Source organism: Dipodomys spectabilis, unplaced genomic scaffold, assembly GCF_019054845.1.
Source record: "Dipodomys spectabilis isolate Male_0828 unplaced genomic scaffold, ASM1905484v1 ptg000207l, whole genome shotgun sequence".
NCBI lineage: Eukaryota > Metazoa > Chordata > Mammalia > Rodentia > Heteromyidae > Dipodomys > Dipodomys spectabilis.
The window spans coordinates 5738001-5759716 of record NW_024870884.1 but is presented as its reverse complement, the minus strand read 5'-3'; the positions used below and the strand labels follow the sequence as shown (position 1 = coordinate 5759716).

At 40.5% G+C, this 21716-nt stretch overlaps 1 protein-coding gene across 1 annotated transcript in view; it reads right to left on the bottom strand.

The window, feature by feature from the left end:
- The window catches only part of Arid5b (AT-rich interaction domain 5B), a 183836-nt gene that overhangs the window by 46326 nt on the left and 115794 nt on the right, over nt 1-21716 (bottom strand).

Below are 21716 nucleotides of genomic sequence, written 5' to 3'. Positions count from 1 at the left end.
CAGAGAAAGCTATCAGCAGAGGCATTTGCAGTTACAAGCTGCAAAGTATTATTACATCTATTTCCTAATAATATTGTGACCGGCATGTTTCAAATCTCAACAAATCTGGCAGATGCATTTAAGTCAGTTCTCTTTTCCTTCTCAATATATTTTGATAAAGATCTGGAGGGTTATTATTTTAAAATAAATCCAAAAGATTACTCTGAGTTTATCGTGATTCCATTGGGGGGTGAGCTGGAAGGGAAGGTAACTTTTTTTTTTCTTTAAAGCCACAGTTACAAATGATACAAATCAAAGCTCTTATTTCATACATGATGTTCCACTCAGTTCCTTTTTAAGATCTGGACAGAAAGTCAAAGGCAAAGACTGCTGTTTATTGAGTGCTGTGACTGTCCGGCTCAGCTTTTACATTCAACTTCATCAGTCACTCAAGTCCAGTAAAATTAAAACCAGCCATCAACCAAGCAGCCCTTAACAATTCCAAACCAATGACTCCTCTTCCCAACAAGCCCTTCCAGACCTTTCAAGGTGCCCTCCTCTTTTCATTACTTTTAAGAGATGATTATGAAAAAATCAAATCTGAACAAGGCAAACACTCTTAATGGTTGCTAATCTTAACTCATGACACACTGTTTTAACCGATGGTTTTAGGACATTGGACTCCTTTTAAAGACACAATTAATCCTACTCATTTGATTTTGTGCCAGGGATAAGAGTTTTCTTGTGGGGGTGGGGAGGAGAGAGAGAGAGAGAGAGAGAGAGAGAGAGAGAGAGAGAGAGACAGGGGGCGGGGGAGGGAGGGGGGAAGAGCTGCCTTTACAGCTCGAGAGGCAAAAAGAAGAAAAAGTTGAAAAAGCAGCTGGCCAGGGGAGAGGAGAGACTCAAGCTCGCCTTCCCCAAGGCCTCGGCCATCATTTCATTCCTCCAAACACAGGATTTAAAGTCCATCCCAGAAAAGCCAGTCTGATATTAAGCAAAGGTAAACAAGCTCACAAACAAAACTCAAGCAAAGAGAAAGTAGCCATTACCCATTCCAGTCGACAAACATCTGCCTGATTGATGTCTATGCTTATGAAAGCTACAGCATGTGACTGCTCTCCGGCCACATCCCTGGAAGTCCGGATTCGGTGTGGATGTCAGCTTCCCTCCCAACCCAGCGAATGCGAGCTGCAAGACTCAGCGCTCGGCTTACAACTCCCCTCCCCCGCAGCTCCATTACTCATGTAAACACACGGCAGTGACTAGCACCCGTGTGGGATGAGCTAGCTCTGAGCACTTTGCAGGAGCTGCCAGACTGGCAGGGCTCAGCTGTCCCCCCTCCCTTGCACAGGGCTGGTGATTTCATCCGGCCTGTTTAGTGGATCCTGACCTCTTGCTCCTCCATCTGAACGTGAGGGCCAGCGTTCCATGAATCTGACACGGTCCCCAGCCTGGAGCCAGGGCGGGGACTTGGGTTGTTTAGAAGACTTTGTGTAGCACAGAAGTGTTTCCACAAGTGACCCAAGCGCTAAGACTTTAATGACCCGTGTGGGAAGGATGGACTTTCATGTCCCTTATCAAAATAAAAGCCAAAGCAGAAAGCTGACAGAAACACACAGAACTTGGGAGAGGTAGGTCTGAGACATTTCCTTGCAAGAGGTACCGCAAGCTGGCCTCTGTTTCAAGACCCATCACTCTGATCTTTCCCTCCCAGCATTTGGGTGAAAAAGCACTTACATCCAAAAGGAATTTATTTCCAGGAAAGCTTCCAAATCCCCAAAGACCTTCACAGAAGACAAACCTCACACCGAACATACTGTTTTAAATACGAAACCAGAGGTCTCAGCCACGTACAAGTCATCTGCACACTGGGTGGATTTTTGCTATTCTTTGAGCATTTTCAAAACCCAGAGAAGCACAGCTCCTTACCCAGCAGATTCTGAGAATTACACATTTAGAATCGATTTGCACCTATTATTCTGGTCATATAACTCTAAACGAGATTTAGTGAAAGAAAGCCTTTGTTTCCCTATAGGAGAAGCACATAGATATTTCAGGTGTGGCTATGTAAATCCTACCAATTGCATGTTCAAGGCTCAATTCAGATCACATGCTTAGTCTGCTCTCAGAACTGCTCTTTCTGTCCTCCACCCCCCACTGCCCACTCCCCAGTATTAAGGATGGGACCCAGGTTTGAACATGCTAGACAAGTGCCCTACCACTCGAGCCTGGCCCCCAGCTCTTTTGTTTATGTGTTTTGTTTCTGAGAGAAGGTTTTTACTAACTACTGCCCAGGCTGGTCTAGAACTTGTGATCTTCCTCTGCCATCTAAGTAGCTGGGATTACAGGGATGTGCCACTACACCCAATTTCTTCTGTTATTCTCTTAAGGACCAATATTTCTTGCACTTGAAATGTGGCTTTTTTTCCTTATTATTATTTGGATTGGACCAGATCTTCAGGGCAGGGCCATAATGATTCATCTTTCTTCGGCCCCAGCACAGCACTCAGGAGGCAGTATTGGGTAACATGAATTTATTGAATGAACAGTGACTAATGGAAAGATGCCCACGTATTCTTTGCATCCTCTTGAGTGGGGCCTGCCAACTTAACCATGTGGTATAATTATCATCCGGGGCACCTGTAAAACTGCCTTCTCTTTCACAACTTACTTGTGTGCTCTGGGACACAAGCTGGTGACTGAGGAGGTACTGAGGATCGAGATTGGCAGCCTAAGGCCTTTGATTCTTGATTGCCATTCAGCCATTGCTTTTGATATTATGATAGAACATTAACTTTGTCCCCCATGCACGGCACAGATTCCCCGAAGAGCACCCCATTGTTCAGTGTTCCAGGGTCCATTGGTTCATAACACCCCATGTAAAGTTTGGGGATCGATAGACTGGCTTTAGGAGATAGTAAAAAGGCAGGTTCCCAGGCCATATCTGTTTTCCTACATGGTAGGGAAAAGAATCGTTTACTACAAATGAGTGGACTGTGGTGTGCTGGTGGTAGTCAGGGGTAGGGAAGGCCCCTGGGTTTTAATGCATTGGCACAATAGCTTCACACCTTGATGGACTTAGTCCTGTTTTCTTCTCAAAAACCAAAGGCTGTACATGGAGAAAACCCAAATCTGTACTCCAGATTAGAGCATCTGGGGTCCTCTCATAGGACTGATCCCTCCTGACAAAGCTCTGCTCAGAGGCCAGAGGTACACTCATTGAGGCATTCCCACTCCAGCCACTTCTACTTCAAACAGTCCGTGCAGTTACCTTTACACACATCTGTGTGTATAATGTATATAGAATGTACCTATATTCACATACATTTAGACACATACAATCTCTCACTGCCCAGCCTTGGCAGGGCTCATCAGAGTTCCATAGGCTCTCATTCCATTAACATTTTCAGAACAACACTTGCATAGCAATAGCAGCTAATATTGATTAGGTGCTTTCTCTGGGCCTGTCCATTATTGTGAGGGCTTTGCCTTACAAAATAACTCACCTAAAATTCACTACCCACCAATGAGATAGCACCATTTTTTCTATCCATTCAACAGAAGTAGAAGATGAAATGACAGATCTCAGATCATAAAATTGGTCATTTTCAGCAGGATTGCAACGCAGGCAACCGGGAATTTATCCAGAGCCCCTGCTTTAACCAATACTCTAATACTCCCTCTTTGCCTCACAATGAAGGATTCATATTAACTCACATTGCCAGGCACCAGGGAGCTTTCTCCAACTGAAAATACTTTCAAACATCACATAGTGCTTAGCCTAGCAAGCATCCAACATCCCACAAACCTGACAAAGAGGAGAGTCCCATTTAGTCCTAACTTAGCTGAAGGTGACAGAAACTCCACTAAAGCCACCAGGGCCAATAAAACTTCCCCTATGCACATGCAGATTATCCCTCTCCAGTGGCCTCCCTCTGTCTCTTCTGTCTAATCAGTGAACCCTCTCTGTGGTTTTGGAGACATTTTTTTCCTCTGACTGACCATCTGTTCCTCTTACTCTGTGCCAAGAAATTACCAAGTATCCACCTTTGTGAAGTTACTGCTATTTCTACATGTGCTAATCCCTAGAGGAGCAAGAGACCTCGTGTTCCTGGCTACTCTGACATCTAATCCATGTTTGTGCTATTATTCCACCCCCTTCTCTTTTTTTATTAACTCTTTCAAATATTAATGAATCACAGTCTGTTTTCCTGACAACACAGCAAAACAGTTTGTTGTCACTGTTTAGTCTTTAAGGTCGATTAAGCTCAAACACACAGGCATCTATATGGGTTTGCACAAGTTGTGTCCCAGCAGTGCAGGTGTGGGAAATTTCATCTTAACCTTAACTCTTGCAATAATATGAATAATAATAAAAAAACAATGGAAATGTAACCAGTTACTGGCAAAGTAAATTGTTTTTGGCTGAAATGCTCCTGTTTTTTTTTTTTTCCTACTGTGTTCTTCCTGTCATGACTCTCAAACTCTCTCTCTTTCTCCCCCTCCCCCCTCCCTTTTAAAATAGCATTTATACTCTTGGAAATACTGGGAAGATAAACTGCTATAAAAGCTGGATTGACTCATCAGTTAACAACTCTTTCTTCCCATGGCGCAGAGAGGATTTTGTTGCTAATGTTGCTATCTATTCTCTGGAGAAATTCTTTGTGAGTTGCTATGAAGAAATAGGGCTTGCTTGTAGGTAGGAATCAGGAATGGAAAAGCAGGCATAATTTTCTTAAGAGTTTGACCCCCAGGGTCAATGTCTAGAGGAAGTTGGCAGAGCGTTAACTCATTTAATTTGCAAGTTGTGTGTATGGGGAGGGGTGCTCTGTACACAAATATGTGCATATGTGTGTGTTTTAAATATCAGCCAGGAATCAGAACTCTACTGATTGAAGTATTAAGTACTGACAAACATTGTTCTATGTATAGTCTGTGTTCTTGATAATACTTTGCATTTCTGTAATGCCTTTCCTCTGAGAATCGCAATTCTCTAGTACATTTTCTTTACAGACAATAATCTTAAAATACTCTGGCAAGTTTCAGCATGGAAGACTGCTCTTAGTGGGGGGAAAAGGACCTACCGTGATTTAGTTATCATTTATGTGCTCTATTTTCAATGTTTCCCTTTTGAGTATTTAGAAACTTCCTCTTTCACTACAACAAAAATAGGATGAAGGTTTTTAAAGTTATTAACGTATGAGTAAAAGATTTAGAAACCAAGAATGGCAGAATGCTTGATCAAAGGCACTGCTAAAATTTATGGGTGTAATAAAAGAAAGGCATTTCACAGATAATCTCTTACAGAATTTCAGTTTTCAAATACTTGGGGGAGGGGAGGGAAGACAAGTAAAAGCCCTCAGCTCTCCATTTTTGACTTTAATTTAAAGCTCACATTTTAACTTCAAATTCATAAAGTGATTCCATGAAATTTTTATTTCAAGCCAAGTTTTATTCCATTCAGTGTCTGTTGGTACTGTCTGTTCACATGGTTGAACCTTTCTGTGAAGTCATAAAATATTAATGTCCCATAGAGTTAAGAATATTCAAGTTTATTTTTATTGTTTTCCTATAAACAGTCTTCCACACCTTCCAGAAATACTTGAGAAGCAACTGCCTTTTCTGAGATCTGAGCCATTAACAGGCACAGCTTGATCTTGTGGACCATGAATTTTAAGCAATGATTGTGAGAAACAATGCGGGGAGAGGGAGAGTATTACTTGGTAATCATTCTTACAGTTCCCTTCCAATTCTTTTATTTCTCAAACAAAGACATTAAAAAGACAAGCCTAAAGTTGTGAGTCCAGATTCTCTTGCCAGCCTTCAATGCAGTTGCTTTGAAAATGTCCCTAAGACAGCTCTGAGGATGTGTCCCATCCAGTCCACCTACCATACTTCTCCCATTGGTTATCATGGGACACATAATGGTGTGTGTGTGTGTGTGTGTGTGTGTGTGTGTGTGTGTGTGTGTGTGTGTGTGTGTTTGTTTGTGTACTGGGGCTTGAAGTCAGGACCTGAGTGCTGCCCTTGAGATTTTTCTGTTCAAGGCTAATACTCCACGGTTTGGTTTCTATCTTCATTTCTGACATTTTATTGGTTAGTTGGAGATAAGAGTCTCAAGGACTTTCCTGCTAGGGCTAGTTTCAAACCTTGATCCTCAGATTTTAGCCTCCTGAATAGCTAGGATTACAGACAGGAACCACTGGTTCTCGGCCTCCAAGCTATCCTCAAAACTTGTTTGGATCACTCACTATAATTTAGCATTTCTAGTAAGTTATTTGCTCCCAGAACCCACATTCCTAATCTAACTCCTGAACCAAAGAGTAAGCAGTTGTGTTGTTAGAAAGAAGGTAGGGGAAAAAAATGAACCTGGCTTGATCTGAGGTCTGCTTTTGGCTCTTTGTCCCTAACACTGAGATCCCCAAGGGTCACTACTGAGAGTGGAATGTACTACCACTTGGGTCATACCTGGATTCTTTGGGAAGTTTCACTTCAAAACAGCCATGGACTTCATTGACTGCTCAACAAACCATGTAAGTAAACACTTTTGTCATCTCTTCCACAACATGCCCAGTCTTACTCACGCCTGTTTCATACTTACGAATGCCAAAGAAGCATTGTTAATGTTCCTGATCAAAGTTTTAGTAATTTCATAGGCATGTGATTTGCATAGCTATTTCCTGATCCACCCTCTCTCTCTCTCTGCCCTGGAGGTCTTCATTTCTCAGAAACACTTAAAAACACAGATTATTTCACTTCTGCCCTTCCCCCATCCCATAAATGGAACAAGACTGGCTAGCTCATCTGTGTTGCTAATTGGGTTGAAAGCATGTGACTGCAAGCATTCCTGCTCTGGAGACAAGCAAACCTCTTTTGTAGTCAGGTTTGATCAGCCTCTGAGAGAGGCAGAATTGCTCTCCTGATTTCCTCTTGTAGTTGAGGGGGGAAACAAACACAATGATCAAAATCTTATCTAGATAACAATACAAAGTTACACAGTGGATTCCAAGGTGCTAGAGAAATAAGCTAGAAACCAAGAAGAGCTGTTCACCAGGACACTGGCAAAGAAAAAATGTTACTGTCATTTGAGGACCGCTAAGAAAGTGAGCTGCATCTAGGTGTGGAATGAGGATAGAAAGACTCTGAGGGGAGAATTCTGGAAGTAGGAAAGGAGAGGAAAGTTTCTGCCAGACCTTGCCAGACTTTCCTTCTCCATAGAAGACTGTTTTTGGCCACCACAGTATATAATGGGGCTCCTCCCACCAGGATCTCCCCCAGAGTGAAGATGAGTGAAGATGAGCTGTTGTGGAAAAAAACATTAAACGTTGGGAAACTAGGGTCCATATATCATGGCTTAGATGGAACTATAGCCTTGATATTCTTGAGGCTCATGAGCCCATGGGAATGAAGGATGTTAGCAACCTACCACATCCCCTGTCTAGTGCACCAGAAAGATTCCCCACCACACACTCTGTCAAAAGACATCAAGTAGACAAGATACCTGCAGAATTAGCTGGGGCCTTAAGAGCCCCAGGAAGGAGGCAGCACTATCTAGGTACTCTGAAAGGTCTACTCCTTCAACCTATCTCTCTCTTCTGGCCTTGTCTTTATATCTCAGCCCAACACAACCAAAAGCTGCCTCTCACAATGTCACAGTGGCCCAAACTTCCACCCTCGCATATTCTTGGCAACTCTTCTCTCCCACGTTTTGTCTCTCTAGATGGCAGGAATACACAAGCCACTTCCAGCATACAACCCCCTTCCCCACCCCATCCCTTTACCCCCAGCCTGAGCTCTCTCAATGGAGAAAATCAGGCACCTGCATTTCTACAGTTGCCATAAGTGTATTTTCTTCCATGCTACACTATGGGATTTTTCTTAAAGGTTTGAAATAACTCCTGTTTCCATCATTTTGAAAACCAACAACTAAACATAGGTTTAGCATTTCTTAGTCTACTACTGGAAAGAATAGAACATCTTAATAGTAACTTCTTGTTGTTGTCAAAGGCTGTTTAAGAATGTACTCTGGAAATGCTTTTTGAAAGATCTATTCATTTCCACAACTTCTAAGGTTATAAAGAGAGAAGCTCTTAAATGTAAAGAAATTAACTTTTGTCTCCTTTTCTTTTCTGTTACAATCAATAAACCTGCTCATTCCAGCCTGCCATGGATGTGTTCTGCGGTGTTAGCATTGCACAAGACAGCGCAGAGCCGAAAAGTACATTTTTGTATCGAATAGCTTCGCATGAAAGAGTAAATATCAGAGTAACATTTGAACTCATATATAAACACAGCATTCTTGTTCAGCTATTTCTCCATGTTTGAAAATGAGATATTCCTTTTTCAACATGGAGGATGATTGATTTGCTAAATCTCTAAAGAAAACATTCCTCTCTTGGAACTAAGTAAGAGAAGGTTTTTTGTGATTTCTTTTGGTTATATATGTGGATTAACATTGAAATATTTAACTTATCACAGGCTTATATGAATATATTATGAGAGACAATTGAAATTTTTTTTTGGTCGGTTGTGGGGCTTGAACTCTGGGCCTGGGCTCTGTCCCTGAACTCTTCAGCTCAAGGCGAGCGCTCTACCACTTTAGCCATAGTTGAAATTTTAAAACACATACAGTTATCAAAAAGTAAAAGGTTGTCAAGTGAATATAGATGCTAATTTGGTTTTAAAGCATCCAAAAGGAATTTGTACCCAAAAAGGTGACTTAAAAAAAAAAACAAAAACTTTCTTATTACTTTGCTACCTTTCAGAAAGTAGGATTATCTCTTACTTTAAAATAGAGAGGATGGTTTTGGGTTGTCAGAGCCTCTGAGACATCTGTCTTTGTTCAGGAAAATCCCTCTCAGCCTTCCTCCTTTACCACCCTCTGCCAGAGGGCAGAGCCCCTTATGTGTCTCTGAGATTTACCTCTCCGGTAGAAGGACAGGAGCCACAACTTAGAAAGCAACTTGGAAACTTCTGTAAGTGGCGGAAAGGGTCTCACCGATTACACCGGAGAGAGGGACTTCACACCAGGGAATGTGAGGGTCCAAAATGAGAAGTAAAATATCCCTGGGGTGTGGCATAGAGAAATAACCACAGGCACGCTAGCTGCTCAGGGTACAGTCGCTAAAGACTGAATATTTGCTAAGGACTGAATAGGTGTATCTCAGAGGGGCCAGCTACAGTGTTCAGCTAACAGGAAGAACAGCTTTGTCTCTGTAGAGGAACATCAGGCAGATACTGTTGGGAACCCTAACATAAATCTCACAATGAACACAGAACAATTCACATTCCTTTCAATGTAAGATGCAATATTTTGCTCACTATTTAGAGGTACTCTGTCCATGAGAGTCACCACTACTGGGTACTTTGAAATGTGAAGTCCAAATTGAGAGCTGATATACATGTAAAACATACATGGGATTTTCAAGACTTAGAACCACCAAAAGAAAATATCCCATTAATGACATTTTATATCGATTGCATATTGAACTGGTATGATTTTTTGAAGATAGTGGATTAAATATAATCTGTCATTTAAATGAGTTCCATATGTTTCTCTTTTACCTTTTACAATGTGGTTACTAGTGTATTTTATTTTAAATACATTTTTATTGTAAAAATACTGTACAGAGGGGTTACATTTTTGTGAGCAAGGTCATGAGTACATTTCCTATCAAGCATTGTTACCTCCTCCTTTTACTATGTATTTTAAATTACATGTGTCTTATATTAGCTTTCTCTTGGGTGATGCTGTTTTGGTCAACATTCATTGTTATAATTATAGCTATGTCCTTGGAAATGTGTGTTAAAGGGCAGACAGAACAAGTTTTAACATCTGATGCTAGCCTAATTTAAAAAAAACCAACCACCATGATTCAAAGTTTTAATACCATCTAGAATTCCATTCACAGTTATGGAGAATGTTCATGTAGAGAAGTTAGTATATGACAACTCTGTGGAAGCTGATTTCTCTCTGTAAAATTCTGATCTGGCAGTTAGGGACTAAGGCTACTAAGTAGTCCTGATGAGGATGTTATTTCATTAAGTTCCTTAAGTAAGATGTCAAAGCTACTGCTAAGCCTTGACAACAGACTGGAGAGAATAGAGAGATTATTTATTTCCTGACTTATTCTCTTCTGTTGTGAATAAAAGTATCATACAAGCCATTTTCATCCTTCAGTGTAATGGAATAAGGGAAATGGAACTTGAGTGTTTGGGGCTCATTTTAAGTAGAAACTTCCTGACCACAAATTGTTGAACAAGTTCACAGTACACTGTGTTTGCCTTTTGGAAATTTCATTTGAAAGTAAGTAGAGAGGTCAGATACAGTCAAGCCTAAAGGCTAGAGCATAGTTTATTTGCCTTGGCCAAGCAGCCTCATGTCCCACGGTTTTATCTGACAGGGAGCTTACACCGTGGAGGCAGGCATTTGGTAGGTCCAGAAAAACTGAAGAGAACAAAAAGACATGAACTCTGGAATAAGAAGGGAGAACTGTTTTTATCTCCTAATTGTTTTTAGCCCTTTCAAAAAGACATAAAATGAAGGCCACTGTCTAGCTGACTCAACATCCCATCCTTCCACAATACCGGGTTACAAGAGCTGAAACCAGACCTTCTATTTCACTGCTTCACCTTGGATTCCATAAATAGATCTAAAAACCCTCTAAAGTGCATGCAGCAGTCAACAGGCCACACTCCTTCTTGGATTGGAATATGGAGCTTCCTATCCAGGTTTGTCTCCTTAAGCTAGTTCTGATTGCAAAAAATAAAGGAATGGTAACGAAGCAGTAAAATAAGCTTAGGAAATATTTTCTTTGCTTGGAAGAGTTGCCATAGTATCTAAGGAAGCTAATATTCTCAGCGATTAAGACCAAAATCTCTTGTAACATCAACAAAACATGCAACGAATAGAATACATTCTTTTGTATAATACTTAATAAGGTAACATTTTTAACAAAATTATTTGGCAGGTTCAATCCACATTTAGTGAAGTGGTCCAAATGTGAAGCAGTCTGTACACCTCCGGTATGTTTCTGATGGCTAACTATGGAAGTATTTGTCTTTGTCCTCCAAACTCTTTTATAGCACATGGTATGCATATTTCGGCATCCAACGTTATTAACTCATGACCAACTGTCAGTTGATGGTTATCTAACTCATGGGGTCTCAAACAAAAAGGATCCTTATTTGGGCAAAAGCTCTTGTCTGCACCAGTCTGTCTATATTTTCCCCCGAAGAACTTTATTTAGATTATTATTCCCTGTTAGTGGAAACTCAGAGGCTGCATGTGTGGCAACTGAAAGGCAGAGAAATAAATCCTTTGCAAGTTAAAACACTTAGCTGTTATTAAAACCATTTCTAGCTTTGTTAGCTGTAAGCAAACTCTCCATCGCCCTCTCGTGGCTAATCTGTGTGATGCTCTGGGACAACCATAAAAACTCAGAAAAGTACAAGAGCATTTAATCAAGTACAGGTAAGATTTGTCTTGGAGAGAAACAGCCATAAATCACAACCATATGCTGTTTTATATGTTTTTGAATTTATACTTAACAGCCCTCCAAGTTGGTGATGGATGGTGGTGGGGTGGGAGTGGGTGGGGCTTTAATATGGAAATCAGAACTTTGTCTTTCTGGAGTACAATGACTTCACTATATTTACAAGCATAGTTCTTATATACGTAGCAAATTGTTTTATGAGATTTAAAACTTAAAAAACTCATGCTCATATTTTAAAAAGTTCCTTCAAAACTAAAAATAGACGGATGTTCCAACTGGTTTGGAATTATAAGAACTGAGGAAAGAAGTCTGAATAATTTCCTAATATGGAAGAAAAAAAAGCATTAAAAAGAAAAAAAAGAACAGTTTATTTGTTTCACACTATAGGTGACATAGGGAAACTTGGAATTTATATGACCAAGTGTATGTACAGAATTTATCTTTCTATATGCTCTAAAAAACACAAACTATGTAAATTCTGAACTCTGAAGTTAATAATCAGTTACACAATTTGTTTTTTTTTTCCCCAAACTTAATCATCAGTTACGCAATTTGGTATTTGATTTTATTTTGTTAAACACCATTTAAAAATGTCTGCTGTATGCTTTGGGACAATTTCCTGTCTAACAAGCCCATCCCCGAAAAGCAAACAAACTTTGTAGTAAAACGAACTGTGCAGTTTAAGAAGAGGCTAGGGGAGAAGTCAAGGAAAGTACACAAGAGTATAAACTATTTTTTTATCTAATTACCAGTGAAGTTACTGTTTCTCTCTTTCATGTGTCTGTAAGTAAAGGCCACTCCATTTAGCATGAACAAAAGCTCAGCCTGTTCAGTGTGATCTTACAGGCAGATTCATCTTCTCTTGGCTTTTCCACTCACACGTGGAAGTTCAGTTTTGCAAGAACAGTTGTTTGATTTTTTTTTTTGTCTTTGAATTAGCAAAGTTCTTAAAGTAATTTTACTATAAAATTAAACAGCTGTGAGCACTTTAGCAAAACATGACGGGTCTCGTTGTCCTTTGTACTATTGCGCAAGATGAAATATCCTTCCTTTCATGTATTTTTATTCTGAAAAGAATTCCCCAGTTAGCCTTGTTTAGCTTTAAAAAAAAATAAGATAAAATAAAGGGGGCAGTATTTGCTGACCTCTGAATTTCATCTGCTTTTAAGCACGGGCATTTACACAAGGTACGGTAGAGAAAGGGCTTTTGTTTAATTCCTATTATGGAATGAAAAATGATATTATAGATAATACAATGCCAATGCTATGTAGAATAAAGCTGTATTTCCAGGGACCAAACTACTTTCTGCCTATTTTGCAGATGGGAAAACTGAAACATGGCTAAAGGAGGAGGAAGACCTTAGCTAAAATATTCACAGAGGCTGGAATTAAATTTAGAATTTGACTCCTAGCCCAGTGCGCTAACCACGTGAGGGGTTGTGACTCTTCAGAATCAACCAAAGAGCAATTTTAAAACATTCTTTTGACATTATTAACCATAGCCTGAGGGATCAGAGAAGGGGGTGGGAGGGATGTGGGGGCGTGGCTTGGAAACAATGCTGAGGCTGCTAGGTGACAGCCTCTAGAGACATGGCTAGTATGGATTACTTGATCCCTGCTGCCATATACTCTAGGAATATTCAGAGGCTTAAGGATTCCTTTGGTATCTTCAAAACAAGAAAGAGAACCTAGATTTGAAGTCTATTGTAGATGGCTTTCTAAGACACAGAACCAGGGAGCCCTGACAAGACATGAGCCCTTTTCAAATGGATGGGAAGCAAGGCTATTGCTAGGAGCTTGTGAATCCAAGATGAGAAGGCAGTGAGATTCTTCACTTGACTCATTTATGGAACGATGGCATTTCACAGCTTCAAAAGAACCTTGGGCCCGCTGTGTCTTCCAGATTCTCACTCTACACACATGAAAGAAGGCAAGCAAGCGCCCAAGAGTTGGTGACTGTCCCAAAGTCACCCAGCTGGCAGCGGGGCTTTGTGGCTTTTGTTTCTCCTGGCCTTTTGGGCCAGGAGCAGCATTTGTCTTGGTAGCAGATGGCTTTGCAATGGGTTTTGAATCCCTCCCTTGGGTCTCTGTGGGGCAAGAGCACTTTCATGGCAAGACCATGTTACTGAGACACACTGAGCTGCAACAAATATGGTCATGGGGAACAGACAAGAACCTTTCCGCTGTGTTCAAATGCCAAGACATACAACCCAGAAAGCTGACTCGGACACCCAGGCCCTGCACACCCCAGCTGTTTGCTGTACCCTGAATGGGAAGGACTGAGAGGAAAGCACTTGGGAAGCCATCAGGACAGCGACAGTACTTCGGGTCGAACAATTGCCACCTACCTGCTTTTCTTTGGCTGGGCTGAACCAACAACAACAGCAACAATAACAACAGAAAAAGAAAACCAAAACTTCCCAAACAACCTCCTTGTGAGAAGTCTAGGCTCTGGGAATCCAGGAACTCTGGACTTGAACTCAGGGCCTGGGAGCTGTGTCTTAGCTTTTCCCACTCTATCACTTAAGCCACAGCTCCACTTCTGGCTTTTTTGGTGGTTTATTGGAGATAAAAGTGGCATGGACTTTCCTATTTGGGCTGGCTTCCAGCCAGAGTCCTCAGATCTCAGCTTCCTGAGTAGCTAGGATTATAGGCGTGAGCCACCAGCATGGAGAATATCCTTTTCACAGGCTAACAGTAAAGCTTTGGAGGGTTGAAGCTCATTACGCGGCTTTACCCCTGTAGACCTTTGCAACTAGGCTTCCTCTGAAAATATCCTTCCCCTTTCAGCATTCTCTCCCTCCTGTGCCAGCACCTACTAGTTCTAGATTTGCACTGAGCAGCACATCCCCTAAAAAGCTTCTTTAGTTTCCCTCATCTCCATCTGAATGTTGTAACTTCGGTAGAAAGTAATGCTGTTGCCTTTATCATTGCTAAAGAGATCACAGGCAGTGGGAACATCTTTGCAGTAGATGCTTATTAAATGGTTCATGAACAATCAATACAGACCCAGACTGTACTCTTCTTTTCCTTTTTCTTTTTGACAGTCTTGGGGCTTGAACTCAGGGCCTGGGCACAGTCTCTGAGCCACTTTTGCTTAAGGTCAGCACTCTACCCACGTGATCCACAGCACCACTTCTGGTTTTTTCTATGTATGTGGTACTGAGGAATCAAACCTAGGGCTTCATACATGCTAGGCAAGCACTCTACCACTAAGCCACATTCCCAGCCACTGGACTGTACTTTGAAATAAATGCCTGGCACTTAGTAAGGATATAGCAAATATTGGGTAACTTTGCACTGATGTTGGTCTGGCTGAGAAAATAGCTCTGAAGAAGATAAAGTGGCTGGCTAAATAATCATGGTGGCTCATCACTCTACCTACAAATAACTTCCCTAGGTCACCACTGCTATTAATAATGGGGATACATTTACACCCATATTTTAATTTTTATTGTAGAACCCTGAGACTTGGCTATTGGCCTATTAATAACCAATTAAATAATTAACAGAAATCTGGTTTGTCTGTGGATAGGCATTCTGACTTGTTTTGCTAAACCCCTCATAACTATAGTTATACGGGCTATTCCACTGAACCCACTGCCCAGAAGAAATCATCAAAATCTAAAAGGAAAATAAAGCTCCCTCGAGATGATGCCATACTGCCTAGTGAAAATGATTTTTCCCCCTAAAGGAACCCTATCTCTACCAATCTGCCTCAAAAAAAAAGTGCTTGCCCATAAAATGCTAGGCAAATCTATAATACAGAGATGAAATTTAAATTCCAATAAAGATTTTCAACAAAGATCAATAAAATAGGAGATTGATCTGCAGTTAAAAGTTCCTAGTAATGGGATAGTCTAGAAATTTCATAAATAATGCTTTTATCTTGATTGCAAAATAATCCCCTGCCACAAAAAACAAGGCGAATCAAGGTAGGAAATTGTTCCTGGGGAATTAAAATGTCACACGTAACACAGAATAAAGCATTGCAATCACCAAGGAAACACACATTGCAAATGTGTTAACACAAAATTACATACATCACTTAATTATATAAGCGCATAGCTCCTGAGTAACCCATTAGCTAAACATGTCGGGCTGTGGTTGAATATATACTTGTAATATTTTTAGCATCGAAGGGATGTAACTATGTCAGGCCTGGCACCATAAAGCCTGAGATGGCTAGTGCTATTAAACTGAGATGCAATCATGTTGAAAAGAAAGCATTAACAAACAGCAGACAATTGAGAAGAAAAGACAGTAAGCTTGTGTTCTACTACATGCGCTTCCAAAACCTTATATAACTATTCATTGTCTCCTTCATCTGGCTTGCATCCCAGGTTTGTTCTATGCCATACTAATTTTATAATAATAAACTGCTACGCTGGATTTTACGAAATCACACATGCAGAGAGTTGCAGATGACATTAGCTCTGATTATGTTCATCAGCAAAGGACACTATCCTGAAGTTAAACGTAGCCTCATACAAAACCATCCACATCTCTTAAAATGGCCCCTGGAGTTAGCTTCTGAAAAAAAGACATACGTCATCTTTTCTTTCATCTCCACAACACTGGTGACATTGGTAAAATTGCTGTTGGCTACCTAAGTTCCACAAGGAAGCAGAGGGCAGAGGCTTTGAGAGCAAGCGGCTCTGAATTCACTTTATAGATCAGGCAACTATATGATCCTGGGCGAGTCAGCATCTCCCTCTGGGGTTAAATTTACCCACTTGCCAAAAGGGGATGAGATCTCTATCTTGAAAGATTATGATGTAGAAAGGATATGAATAAAGCAACATCAAACAGCAGGCCGAGTGCACTGTTCAGCAGACAAAAGACACGAATGACTGGTGAAAGCCATTATTATCACTATATATATGCACAGAAATAAAGCAAATAATACAACACTTGCAACATTTCAAGGAGCCAGTAGTTGGCTGGCAGAAGAGATGTAGATACTCTGGAAACTTCTAGTTCTTCAATACAGAGGTAAGTATTTTTTTTATAGATCCAAGAAGAAAGGATAAAGTGCATGAGAACTCAGTATCACTTGACCCAAGAAGCTGGCATATCTTTCTGGAGGCTGAAATGCTGTCTGTTCTGGCAGCTTTTCCAATACAATAACTAGCTTGGCAAAAGGGGATGGAATGTTTGTCGTGTGCAGAATGGTAGTGACATGGTAAAGTGTTGAGGGGGGAAGGGATTGGGGAGAGAAGAAACACCAAGAATCCTTGTCCTCTGAATTAATCAATTAATCAACTTCAGAAATTAATTAATTTCTGAAATGTCACTGGAAAGCACCCCTCGGTACTCATGTCAAGGTCATTTGGATCTCTTATATCTAAGGATCATTATACAGAAGACTCTACATTGTAGGAGCTCGATAAACAGGCAACAAATTGAATAGAACTGAGAAGACATAGGCCAAGAAGAATAGCAACTTGCTGATTGTTGGGACTCCCCAAACAGACAAATCTACACTTCAGGAAATTTGAGCCTCAATTAGGGTTCCAGGGTCTTCTTCAGAGATTCTCACTAGAACATTTTATTAATCAAATCACACACGCTGTAGCAATCCCCTTATATGCAGCGAAAGAGAAGAGCAGTTAGGACAGGTCACATAGGAAAAGGGGGAGGGGAAACAAAAGGAGTAATGAGAAACTTGACCAACCTAAGTTTTGACTTTGTTTCTCACTTCCAGTATTTGTTGATTCAATGAATATTCACTGAATTGACATTGTAGGTATGATTCTGGGCTAGTCCAACTATAATTAAACAACACAGTTTAAGGAGTTAATATTTGGATCAAATTTGTCTAAATATCCGTACTCCCAAGACTTTCGTTTCCCTACCTGTGAAATAATGGTTTCTTTGGACAAGAAAAGAAGACACAGCTGAGCAGTTCATGGGTTGTATCTAAGTGGCATGGTGTATTGAGTTTGTACAATTATATGTGTGTGTATGTATGAATGTATATATATGTATATATATATATATATATCAACTAAAAGTCATTTTCACATAAAATAAGGATGTCTGGATTTTTTTTTCAAGTTGAGAGTCTTGATTATTCTGAGCTCATATTCCTTTAACATAACAAAAGACTAGAGCTGAACAGCATTTGCCTCTTGAGCCAGCATGTAGATGACTCTTGTTTTCTGACGTCTCACGGTCTCCACCTGCCCTTTTCTTCCTAGATTCCCTGTAGAAGCTGATCTTGTGACCTCTACTCCGGAAGAGCTCTTGGGTTCTTTTCATTTCAAATAAAGAGTGATCATGAAAGCCAACAATGTTGTAAATCACTGACCTGCAGGGACGAGGTTAATTCTCTGATTAACCTATGTTCCTTACCTAGTGGGCTCCATCCAAGGGCTGCAAGATCCTAAACTACAGTCCTAGAGGAGTCATGATACATAGCTACACATTCATCTGGGACTGTGCAGGAAGCAATCTTGCTGGAAGGCAGAAAAGTGGACTAAACTACATAGAGGTCCCTCTTGTGGCTAACATTTTCTCTCTTTGCAAATGTCTTAAGATGAACGGGACATTTCAGTGTCTCTCCACCAGGTCTCTTCACTCTAAAAGCTGCACAATCCCTGCCTGGTTCCTGGTTTAAATGCTTTGAAACTGGCATCAGAAACTCGGTCATCATAGCTGCAATTCGAACTGTATTTGCTGTTCATTCATTTTTAGACCCTCTGCACTCCAAAAATGCTTCTTGATGGTTGCTAGGCAACTATTGTTGAATACATGCAAGAGGCATGAATTGTGTGAACATTTTTAAAAACAAGGGGAAAATGTTTAAGCCTGAGAACCCTGCCATGCCTTAAATAAAGTATTTCCTTCTTAGGTCACCATCCAGAATAAGGTGGCTATAGACTGCTAGCTTCTGTATGTCACAGTGTGATGATTCACCACAAATTAATCATCTGCAATTCTTTGTCTTCTATCTTCCCCCTTTTAGCCCCCAGTCAAACATGAAGCAGTCTCGTTGTGTAACAAAGACTCACAGCCAAGATAACTAGGACACCTCTTATTAAATATTTTCTCTGTGTCCTCTTTCCTCACATTTTTCTCGACTTGTTTATTTTATTTAGAATTTTTGTTTATTTATGTAGTTCTGAGGGATCGAACCCAGGACCTCATGCATGGTAGGCAAGCACTCTACCACTGAGCCACCTTCCCAGCCCTAAACTTGTTTATTTTCTACTTTCATATTCTTAGCTTCGGACAGTGTGCGCCTCATCAATGATCACATCGAGCTTCAGAACCCACTAAACTTATCGCAGACCCATCATCTCTTACTCTGACCCAAATGGAAACAACAGAAACTTTTCTATTTTCCACATCAAAAACTACGCTTTCCGCTGATGCCAAATGTTCTCTACTTCTTACCGGTAAATGTACATCACCACATTGTATAGTGTGTTTACCTTGTTTTTTCTTTTTTAGTGGGGAAGTGACATTCCAATGTCATGATGAGCTACAAAAACAAAAGCTTTAATATCCTGAATCAAATATCTAAACTAAACAGAGGCAGAAATAGTCTCAAGGTGTTCTCCCTCTTTTGTTACTGTGAGGCAGAGAGCCATAAATTTCCATCAGGATAAAAATCTAAGTGTAAATGAGACTAATTTTATACACTTTCCACTACCTAGTTCATGTGGACAATCTGTTTCCTCATTTGTACACTGGGGGAAAATGATTCAGGACTCAGATTAGTGTCTGACACATAAAAAACTAGAGCATAAGCACCAGACACTATTATTACTGTTATTATTTTTACTCCTGGGCCTCACATTCCACATTTGTATTCCCACTATTTCGTAGCTGGATTTTACTTAACTGCAAACAATCATAGGTCTTCCCGGTGAAAATAGTCTGGGAAAATAGTGAGGATATTTGGATCTGCCACACACACACAAAATAAGAAGAATACCATAGTGATCAGAAATGAAACTACACTAAATAAATAAATGTGGTTCTCAATGTTGAAGCTGAGATCAGAAAGTCCATGACCTATCTGGAGCTGAGAACAGTTTGTGTGATGGGTGTAAGAGGGAGGAAGGGAGGAAGAAAGAGAGGGAAAATGGAGGCTCTTGAATATTCTGAGCAGTAAACCCTAGACCTCACTGTATTCCGACTTCCATCCTAAACTGCCCCACAAACAATCTGAGAGACTATATGAGGTGTAGCAGAACCCTTTTGGGTTAAGCTAGTTGTATATGTTATAAACATTTTGTGAGTATTTTATGCCAGACACTGTGCTAAAGCTTTCATTCAGCCCTCATAGAACATTTCCTGGAGATGGGTAGTATCATTATCTCCAATTTAAAATGAAGAAACTGAGACACAGAGACGTAATTTCCTTGTTCTGCCGTGCACACGGTTACAGTGAGTGATATTGAGATACAGACCCATGCGTCATCATAGCTCATCTTCTTGACTCCAGAGTGCTGCCTGCCTCAATGTCCTGCCTTGAAGTAGTCTCTGTTTCCTGAGCCACGGTGGTCAAAAAAGATCTGGGCTGGAAGTGGACTGCAGGAACACCCAAAATATACTTCATACGACATGGCCCACTCAACAGGAAAGCTCACATTCTGTGCTTTCGTCAACCCCTTAAACCAAGAAAGACACAAGCCCAAGCTTGTCTATTCTCTCCGTATCACTAAAGAAGACCAAGCTTGTCTATTCTCTCCATATAACTAAAGAAGACTCATCTTGTTCTTAACTAAGGGTAAATATACTAGCATCGTGAAGAATTATTTTCAAGTATTTCTTGGATACCAATTTGCTTTATGACCAAATATTTCTTAGGTCTCCAAAGAAACAAAATACTTGTTTTTCAGGGGGTGCAGAACCAACTTGTTTTCTGGGAGTCTGAACTGACATAACCATCAAGATTCTCTATTACCTGGGATAAACAGGCTATACATAGGGCTCTCGCTGGTTTCAAGGATGTCCATGTCTTTATTCTTACAGAGTGAGGGGTGCTGGACAGGCAGTTATCAAAAGCAGCTATCAAGTATAAGAGCTCTATGGACACTATCAGGATGCTGACCTCACTGAGACATAAGGGAAGATGTCTGAGTGGTTGTGTGTGTGTGTGTGTGTGTGTGTGTGTGTGTGTGTGTGTGTGTGTGTGTTTCTGGGACTTGAACTCAGAGTTTGGGCACTCTCCACTAGATTTTTCACTCAAGGTGGACACTCTACCACTTGAGTCACAGCTCTACCTCTGGCTTTTTAGTCGTTAACTGGGGATAACAATCTCATGGACTTTCCTGCCTGGGCTGGCTTGGAACCACAGTGCCCGAGGCTATTTTTGCGTTGTTTTTCTTTACTGTATTGAATCACGATCCTTATATCTGAGCCTCCAGAGTAGCTAGGATTGCAGGTGTGAGTCACCAGTGCCCAAGCCTCCTTGCTTTTGGTGTTTTGGACATTAACTCCAGCTGCTCAGTCTACTAAGAGCCTCCTTACCCCAGAACCTTGTCCCTGGCACTTGACTACATTTGCATGTGTCATTCTTGGTGATAAAAGACTCACAATTATTATTTTCATTCCCACTAACCCAAGTTCATTTTTCTTTTGTTCTGCAGGCTGAAGTTGTCTGTTTTAATATTTGATTCTTCATTTATGCATTTCAGCGAGGAAACATTTTTTAATTAGCCTGCTCTTTATTAAGGATACGGAACAGGTTATTAACTAGGTGCATCTTTGGGTCTTTAAAAGGCGTAAAAGAGACATAATCCATCTGTGTGTGATGTTTAGGGGTTTAATTGGTATTAGTCAACATATATATAGAGCAAATCTCATCAAGCTCCATTTTTAAGCTGTGACTCAACTGACAATCTCATGAGACAGAAGGGAAGAGTGGGATTAATATATTAGTCATTTGTAAAATGTGCCAGTCCCTCAATGACATTAGTTACAGTACCTTGTTCAAGGGGAACAAAAAAAAAGCAAAAACAAAAACAATCAAAAAGCATTTTTAAAAAGTATATCTTCCCTGTCTACTGAATCTGGCAGGAAGGCCTCATGCTACTTATTCACTATTGTGATTATGTGATCTTAGGGTCTGCAGCCTGAGGCTGTATTCTTTACTGTACTAATTCTATTTCCTTATGTCAGGTTACACACAATTACGTAGTTGGTCATCAGTAAATGCCATTGAACACATAAGTAAATGAACAAACTGTTCCCATCAAATACATCCAATAATAGGTAACACTGAAA